General features: G+C 42.7%; 1 pseudogene; it reads left to right on the forward strand.

The window, feature by feature from the left end:
* Positions 1-474: 474 nt before the first annotated feature.
* Positions 475-8,878, forward strand: LOC120619305 (elongation factor 1-alpha 1-like; annotated as a pseudogene).
* Positions 8,879-9,197: the final 319 nt, after the last annotated feature.

Below are 9,197 nucleotides of genomic sequence, written 5' to 3' on the forward strand. Positions count from 1 at the left end.
ATCAGTAATTTTATTAGATGCAATAATTTCATTGAGGTTATATATATATTTTTAATCCCCTTATCTGTCAGACATAGCTGCTTAAGTATTTAGAGTAAAATAATACAATGCTTGCAATTTGCTTTAAAATATTCTAGCAAAAAAGGTGTGGGGAGATTTAAAGAAAATAAGATTTGGGTCTTTATTTTAAAAATAATAAAGAGCCACTGAAAGGGTTTAGGTGGTGGATTACAAGATAAGATTTTGTATGTTGTGGCTGCGACAGAGCAAAGGGTTCAGGACAGGGTGCGTGGGAGGCGGCTGGAGAGGCAGCAGGAAAACCAGTTAGGAAACTGTTGTAGTCCAGCTGCATGATGATGGGGACTGTGATCGAGATAGGGAAGATGGAAAGAAGTGAGTAGATATTAGATTAATTTAGATGATCGAATCTGTAGGGCTGCTGATAATTAGCAATGGGGAGCGGGGAAAGAAGACATGATTCCTGCGTCTCTGGATTTAGTACCGGGGTGGGTGTCCTACCTGTTAATAGAGAAGAACAGAACGGGGGTAGCGGGTAGGGGGGATGATGAGCTTAGTTCTGAATCTGCCCCAGTGAGGTACCTGGGAGGGAGCCGGGGAGAGCTGTCAGGTAGAGAGTTGGTAGCAGAGCCTGGAATTCAGAGAAAAAGGATGAGGCCACTGGTCAAACTGGCAGCCGCCGGAAGTGAGTCGTCGCCTTGGGAAAGCTGGGCCTGCCCAGCGGGTGTACGAAGTGGCATTGGGGCAAAGGAAAAAGCCCCAAGGAAATGAGATAATAGTGGAGAAAAACCTAACAGCGAAAATTTCAAAAGTAGAGGCTGAAGACGAATCAAAAAGAAGAGTATCATCATCTCGGGAAGAATAAATCGCAATGTTAGATGAGGGGACTACCGGGTCAAAATAAAGACTGCAGAGTGGCCTTCGAGAGTTCTTACATTTTTGAAGTAGATACTAAGCTATTTGGGGATAAATGATATGACAGCTGGCATTTCTTCAACATAATGAGCTGTCATGGAAGCTGGGGACTGAGCACAGGGAGGTCCATGGCACTATCGCTCCACTTACGCCTGTGTGTGAAATTTCCTATAACAGGAAATTTTAATGATTTTCCCACAATGAAAAGTGTCTTTGGCTTTATCATCGTGGAGATAACAAGTAACCTCTGCATAAGTAGTTTTCGTGAAGGCAGTGAGTGTAGTGGAGACAACAGGCAACTTGAGGAAATCTAGCCGTGTAGGCAGAGAAGGATGTGGGTGGAAAGAGGATTTTTTGTCTTTCAGTCTGGAGAGGCTGGAGCTTCGTTATATCCTGATAAGGCTGAGCCAGCAGACATTGAAAAGTTGTTGAAGAAGGAAGGAGCCTGAGAAGGAAGGAGGAGACGGAAGATTCCACATGAAAAACTTAACCTTAGATTTAAGGGAACAGCTCTTCCTCTGGCACGAAGAAAAGAGGAAGCGGGTGAGAATGCAGAGGCCAGAGAGAGTGACAGGAGGCATATGGCTACAGGGTGAGGCATCTACTGGGAGGGAGTGGGGATGAAGGAGTCTGAGGTTTAAAAACAGTGGAGAATGTTTGAAGAGAAGAGAATTCACCAGGAAAACACTGTCGTGTGGTGCTGAGTGTCCAGGCGACACTGGTGAACGTGGCAACTGCATGGCCTGTTCTGGGGGGTTTTTCCTGCGTCACTCAGCAGCCTGGTTCTGAGCTCACGACAGAAGAACATTCAGGTTCATCTAGTGTTGGATGTTGGCCAAGGATGCAAATAGCAGAAAATTAAACACGAGAGTTTGGAACTGTAAGAGTTATCTATTGTTCCAGAATAACTCATCCCAACACTTAGCAGCTTAAAACAGCAAGCATTTATTATCTCACGCAGTTTCTGGGGGCCGGGAATCAGGAGCTGTTAAGCAGTGGCCTGGAGCAAGGTCTCTCAGAAGGCCATGGTCAAGCTGATGGGCTGGAGCACTCACCTCCCAAGCTTACTCATGCGGTTTCTGATCAACCAGCCAGCCTAAGACAGTGGCATTTCAAAGCACTCACCACCATCTCAAATTATCTTGCTTGCTTTTGCCGGCTCCCCTCACTAGAAGTCAGCTGCCTGAGAGAAGCTGACTTTTTTTCTTGCTCATTGCTGTATCCTCTGGGCCAGGCGTATGGAAGATGATCAAAAAGTTCTTTAAATAAATGAGTACGTGCGAGCGCGTGTGCGTGAGTGAAACCCACAGGAGAAAATGTTATTCCCAACTTCGTGACAAACTTTATGGGGTGGAGAGGGATGAAGTTTTCCAGGAGCAGAGGCTCCCTGATTGGACCTTCGTCTCCTTTGTCTTTCTTTTACAAATTTAATTAGTTTATGTTGCTTCTAGTGAAACAATTTTCAGAGTTATAACTTAACACTTTGTGCCTTTGGAAAATCGCCCTCAAATACAAATATAAATATCCCATTCTACATGTAAATGATAAGTTCCACAAAGAGTTGCTGTAAAGAAAATGTCCACTTAAAATTCTCCTTTTCAATTTAAAATGAGAGATGAGTCTTGACAAAATAATGTTGGTCCCTGGATGAATAAAGAAGTATATGTAATAATATAAAGATGTATATGTAATGATGCCAACAAACTTTCTGAAAACCACACATCTTAAGGGAGAAGTCTTTTTTAAATTGTAACATTCAAAATGCTAACCCTAGTGAAAAAAATAGTAATAGCTTACATTTTATCAGGACCGGGACTTATGTACTTATGCCAGCTTTGGCAAGGGCCAGGGAAGGGCTGGAGGACTCTGGTTGAGAGAGCATCTTGGGGTCCCAGTCCCAGTTCTGTTCTTTCTAGCTATGTGACCCTAAGCCAGTCACTTGACCTCTCTGGACCTCAACTTACTCCTCTATAAAATGAGGTCTTAATGTCTCCCTCACAGGGTTGTGACAGTTAAATGAAAAGTCTTTAGAACACATGAGATGTGTGAGTCAGGCTAATATTGGTTAGTGTCCCTATTTTTACAGATTAGAGACTGAGGGTCAGAAAAGTTCTGAGATTTGCTTAAGGGTACACAACCAGTACGCATCAGAGTTTTGACTCATTCCCAGAATTTGCGACTCCAAATCGAATGCTCTTTTTACCGTATTACAATTATCTACCATTTTAACAATGACAGTGTATGGCTGTGTTTAGAAAAGGTCAAAAACGAGAACACTAAAATTATAGCCCACAATCAGAAACAGTAAGAGTAACTGTTTTCACCTTCTCACAGTGTTCCACACTAGAGCCAGCAGTCGCCAAAGCTCTAGAGGTTTAACCAAGGTATTACCAGCAACAAAAATTCTTAATACGTTTAAATTACAACTATATGGTTCTCTTAGGGATTGGGGCTTGTTTATTTGTTTGCTTTATTATTTATGCCCACAGCACTTGGTCTTCGTAGGTGGTCTCCCATCCAAGTACTAACCAGGCCTGACCCTGCTTAGCTTCCAAGATTAGACATGCGGCTTGTTCAGGGTGGCATGGCCGTAGACCATGGACTGTGGCTCCAGTGGGACATGAACCCAGGACCTTCTGCCTGTAAAGCAGACAGTGTCAACCACGTCTTTTTTTTTTTTTTTAACATCACCACCCCTTACTGTCCTCTGTAACCAGATGCAACTCTACAATGGGTTATAAAAATAGTCGATTCTCATTATTCGCCACAGTTACGTTCAATGAAGTCGCTACGAACACTGAGTTAGTGAATTCCTAGGAGAAATACGGGGTTAGGGTTCCTTTAAGTCTCTGGTCACAACGTTTTAGTCAACCAATCAATACATAACTTTATCTATGAGTGTTTAAAGACATCTTACTTAGTACATATTGTCAATGCATTAACACAGAACTCACGCCCAACGGCGCCGTGACTCACGCCCGAGCAAAGCTTATCGAACACGCCTATTTCCTCCATAAGGCACGTCACAGCCTCTATGCGTGGGAACACTCGGCAGCACCGCAGCACTACACTTGAGGGACATTTTAAATAGCAAGATCACCAATGAAAATTCAAAAATGCAAAACAAAAAAAACATGGCATTAAAGAATCACGAAAGGGCCACTTATATTAGAGCTAATAATACAAAAAGGCAGAGTGTCACCTGTTCAACTTCAGCTGGGCACATGAATGATGGGCAACTCAAATGTCGCCACACAGTGTATGACTGCAAATGACTGTAAACGCACCACCAGTGTTGCTTTGGGGGTTACAAGTAAATTTTAGCAAGGAGGTGAATTCGCAAGTATGAGATCTGCAAATAACTGCAGAAAGCCCGTGCACGGCTGGAGCAGACAGGCAGTGTGCGAGCGCGCCCCGAGCTTGGAGGCTGGCTCTCCTATTAAGTAGGTGAGCGGACAGGTCAACCCAAGTTCTCCTGCCTGCATAGGTAAGAAGACCAGATTAAATGAGGTCTAAATTTCCTCCCAGCACGAACATTCGATGATACCTTTAATGACTCTCAGATAGGCGTGGGACACGGGACTTTATGTAGACTATAAGTCTGGATAGATTATAGATCCAACTTTGTGACTCTAGGCAAATAATCTCTCTGAACCTCGGATTCTTCTTTATCAAATGAAAACTTCTATATCTCATGAAGTTGCTGGAAAAACATAAAATGGAATAATAAATGAAACCATAATATATGCAAAGTACCTAGAATGTAGAGCACATTAAAATGTGAATCCTTCTTTCCTAATGTATAAATCCTGCTTATTAATACAAACGTGTCCAACTGTATGGTGGGAAAAGGGTTATTTAATAACTATAATACTGTCCAAAAATGATCAATGATCAATATGCTTTTATCAAGTACCTATTGGTTTTTAAACTGATAATAAAAGATGTCAAATTGTTCCTGAGTTATTGCCAATTAGTAGGTTAAATGTGGCCAGCCCAGCACAGCAGTCAAAAATTCCCTGGCCTGCTCACTCACTGTTTCACTTATCCATTTAGTCTACAAATATTTATGGACTACCCGCTATATGCCAGGTACTGGTCTAGACCCTAGAGAATGAAATAGGTAAGTCCTTGGTCTCTAAGAGCTTATGGTCGGGCATATGTGGGAGCAAACAACAAACCAATATCTGATGCAACGTACAGAGACGATATGGGCTCAGAAGAAAAAGAAAGCGAACTAAAGGGATAGATTCGTGGAAGGAAGAGCGCTTCCTCAGGTACGGTGGCCGGAGAAGGCCTCTTTAAGGAGGCGCGTGTGAGCAGAGGCCTGAATGGTGGGAAGGAGAGAACCAAGAGACGATCCAGGCAGGGGGAGGGCATTCCGGGCCTTGGAGTAAGAGTGAGCTCGTGTGTTGGATAAACAGTGCGAAGGCCAGTGTTGCTCTGATGCAGGATCAAGAGGGGAGAGCAGCCGACGAGATCAGACCCCGGAGAGGCCCGCTCACGGAGGCCAAGGAGCCACTAAGGATTTGGCTTCACTCTAAGTACCATGGCGAGCCAGCCGTGTGGTAGGGAGTAGGTGAATGACTTTTCTGATTTGTTTTGAAGCAACAACTCTGACTGTTATGGGGGGAAAAAAGACCACACGTGAGGGCCAAGAGTGGACGTAGAAAGGCCAAACGGGTGGCTGCCTGGTAGACCAAGCTGCAGGCGGTGCCGGCCCGTTCAGGGCGGTCAGCTCGGGTGTCATAGATCTGGTGCTGGATCCAGCACGCCCATTAAAGGCGACGTGCATGAAGCATTTGCTCGCACCTGGTGTGGTAATTAGGACCTCTGTACCCAAGTTTAACTGTAACTGGCCCTAAACAAATTTGAGAAAGAAAAAAAAGCTAAAGGTCTCAAAACCACCTCCTTGTCCTCTCAGATCTCTTTTCCCAACTTAAGGGAGGTCTCCCCCTTCTCCACTAAGCCACGTCTTAAAAGTATACAATATATTTGAGACTTACTTTATGAATTCTTTACATTTAGGTAAACTATATTGGATGAATTTATAAAAATATTAAAACCTTTAAAAAGCATAAAATTCAATTACCTATTTATCACCAGCTTAAGTAATAAAGTATAAAGTAGTCACATATTCCTCCCTCCCCATAAGAAGAAACCTAATGGTGTATATATTAGGTATAATATATATATATATATATATATATATAGGTGTATATAACACTATATACACCTATGTATATAGTGTTATTTTGCATGATTTTAAGGTTTATGTGAATGGTATCAAACTTTATATATTTGTGTGTTACTTATATTTTTATTTAACATTATGTTTTTTAGAATCCATATTGATGTCTTACTCTAGTTCATTTTCACTAATATATATATTTAATTGATGACTTTATCACAATTAACTCATCCATTCTCCTAGTCAGTCAGGAACATTTAAGTTTCCAGTATTTTTGCCATTGGAGACAAGCCGCCATGAGTCTTTCACACTTACACATGAACAAAGTTGACTCTAGAGCCCTGCTATTTGAAATGTGCCCCCAAGACCTGCATGACCTGGGAGCTTGCAAGAAATACAGAATCTAGGGCCCACACACAAACGACTGAATCGGAAGCTGCATTTTTAACAATACTTTCAGGAGGTCTGTATGCACGGAACAAGTTTAAGAAATATTGGTCTAGAGGACACAGTACTTCTCAAACTATGATGAACCAGTTCTGTTTTGGTTCTTCCATTTTCAATCTGTTACAGACTGATATTTTTGTAAAATCGCATGCTTAGATGTTTCCACAACATTAAATTGCTGTAAAGGTTTCTCAGCACTTATTCTCAATTTCTGTACTTACCTCCATATAGACCAGTAACAATCGTTCTGTGGACTGGCTGCAAACTGCCACTGTAAGAACTTAGGAGTGAAATCGCTCAGTCATCTGGAGTCTTGTCGACTACACAGAAGAATGCCAAATTGTTTCCCAAAGTGATTGTATCAATATCCGTGCCCACCAACAGCCTATGAGAATGATGGGTATGAAACAGCCTCTCACTGACATCTTAATTGACATTTCCCTGTGGCCTTCACCTTGGAAGACTATTTGTAGTTTCAAATAATATGTTTTTCTAATGCATGAGCTTCTCGTAGGTTTATCTTTGCTCGGATTTATAATTATTTCTGATTTATAATTATATTATTGTTGGGACTACCCCCCTCCCAACAATAAGGTTTAACCATTAGAATATGAATATTTGCCAAAAATATATGTCCCTTCTGTTGCTTAAAACAGCTATCCCATTCTATTTCACTGCTTTTTCAAATATGCTCAATTTACCTGTATTTTCAAATATGTACAATATTTAGTCTTTAAGGTCGTATAGCAAATAAGAGTTATGATCTAAATAAAGTATAAGCTTTTTTAAAAAATGAGATTCTAGTCTTATTTTACAATAAGGTTGAAATTAATAAAATGAAGTGCTTTTTCACAACGAGTTTGCTGCCAGAGCACAGGTGTCACGAGAACCAAGGCTAAATCTAAGCCAAAATCGGAAAAGAAAAGACTCATATCAACATCGTCGTCATCGAACATGTAGATTCGGGCAAGTCTACCACAGCTGGCCGACTGATCTACAAATGTAGCGGAATCAACAAAAGAACCATTGAACGATTCGAGGAGGAGGCTGCTGAGACGGGGAAGGGCTCCTTCCAGTACGCCTGGGTCTCGGATATATGAAATGAAAGCTGCCCATGAACGTGGTGTCACGATTGAAACCTCCCTGTGGAAATTCGAGATCAGCAAGTATCATGTGACCGTCATCGATGCCCCAGGACACGGAGGCTTTATTCAAAACATGATTACAAGCACATCTCAGGTTGCCTGTGCTGTCCTGATTGTTGCTGCTGGCGCTGGTGAATGTGAAGCAGGTGTCTCCAAGAACAGGCAGACCCATGAGCATGCCTTTCTGGCTTACACGGCGGGTGTGAAACAACTAATCGATGGTGTAAACAAGATGGATTCTGGTTGTGAGCGTCCTTACAACCAGAAGAGATACGAGGAAACCGTTAAGGAAGTCGGCACCTACATTAAGAACACTGGCCACAACCCGGACACAGTAACATTTGTGCCAGTTTCTGGCTGGAATGGTGACAGCATGCTGGAGCCAAGTGCTAACATGCCTTAGTTCAAGGGATGGAAAGCCACCCGTAAGGATGGCAGTGCAGGTGGAACCACACTGCTTGAAGCTCTGGATTGTATCCCGCCACCTACTCGCACAACTGACGAGCCCTTGTGTTTGCCCCTCCAGGATGTCTACAGAAATTGGCGGTATTGGCACTGTCTCTGTGGGCCAAGCGGTGGCCCGTGTTCTCAAACCTGGTACAGTGGCCACCTTTGCTCTAGTCAACGTTACAACGGAACTCAAGTCTGTTGAAATGCACCATGAAGCTTCGAGTGAAGCTCTTGCTGGGCGCAGTGTGGGCTTCAATGTCAAGAACGTGTCTGTCAAAGATGTTCATCGCGGCAATGTGGCAGGTGACAGCAAAAATGACCCACCAATGGAAGTGGCTGGATTCACAGCTCAGGTGATTATCCTGAAATCACCCAGGCCAAATCAATGCTGAACATGCGCCTGTGCTGGATTGTCCCACGGCTCACATCGCTTGCAGATGTGCTGCACTGACGGAGAAGATTGATCGTCGTTCTAAGAAAAAGCTGGAAGATGGCCAAAGTCTTGAAATCTGGTGATGCTGCCATCATTGATATGGTTCCTGGCAAGCCCGCGTGTGTTGAGAGCTTCTCTGACTGTCCTGCTCTGGGCTGTTCTGCTGTTCGTGACACGAGACAGACAGTTGCTATGGGTGTCATCAAAGCAGTGGACGAGAAGGCAGCTGGAGCTGCAGAAGTTGCCAAGTTTGTCTAGAAAGCTCAGAAGGCTGCATGAATATTCTCCCCAACACCTGCCACCCCAGTCGTAATCGGTGGTGGAAGAACAGCGTCAGAACTGTTTGTCTCGATGGCCACTTAAATTTAATGGTAAAAGATGGGTGTAAAACCTGCAGAAGGAAAAGAGAATATTTTGCGGATCATTTGTTTTTTTGTGTGTGTGGTAGTTTTTAAGTTATTAGCTTTAAAATCGGTACTTTTAATGGAAATGATTTCACCAAAAATCTGTCACAGAATTTTGAGACCAGTTAACAGAAAATTCAATGAGAGAAAAAAAAAAAACCACTAAGCAAATATATTATTAAAGTAATAAACTG

This window comes from Pteropus medius, unplaced genomic scaffold (genome assembly GCF_902729225.1).
Source record: "Pteropus medius unplaced genomic scaffold, Ma_sr-lr_union100, whole genome shotgun sequence".
Lineage (NCBI taxonomy): Eukaryota > Metazoa > Chordata > Mammalia > Chiroptera > Pteropodidae > Pteropus > Pteropus medius.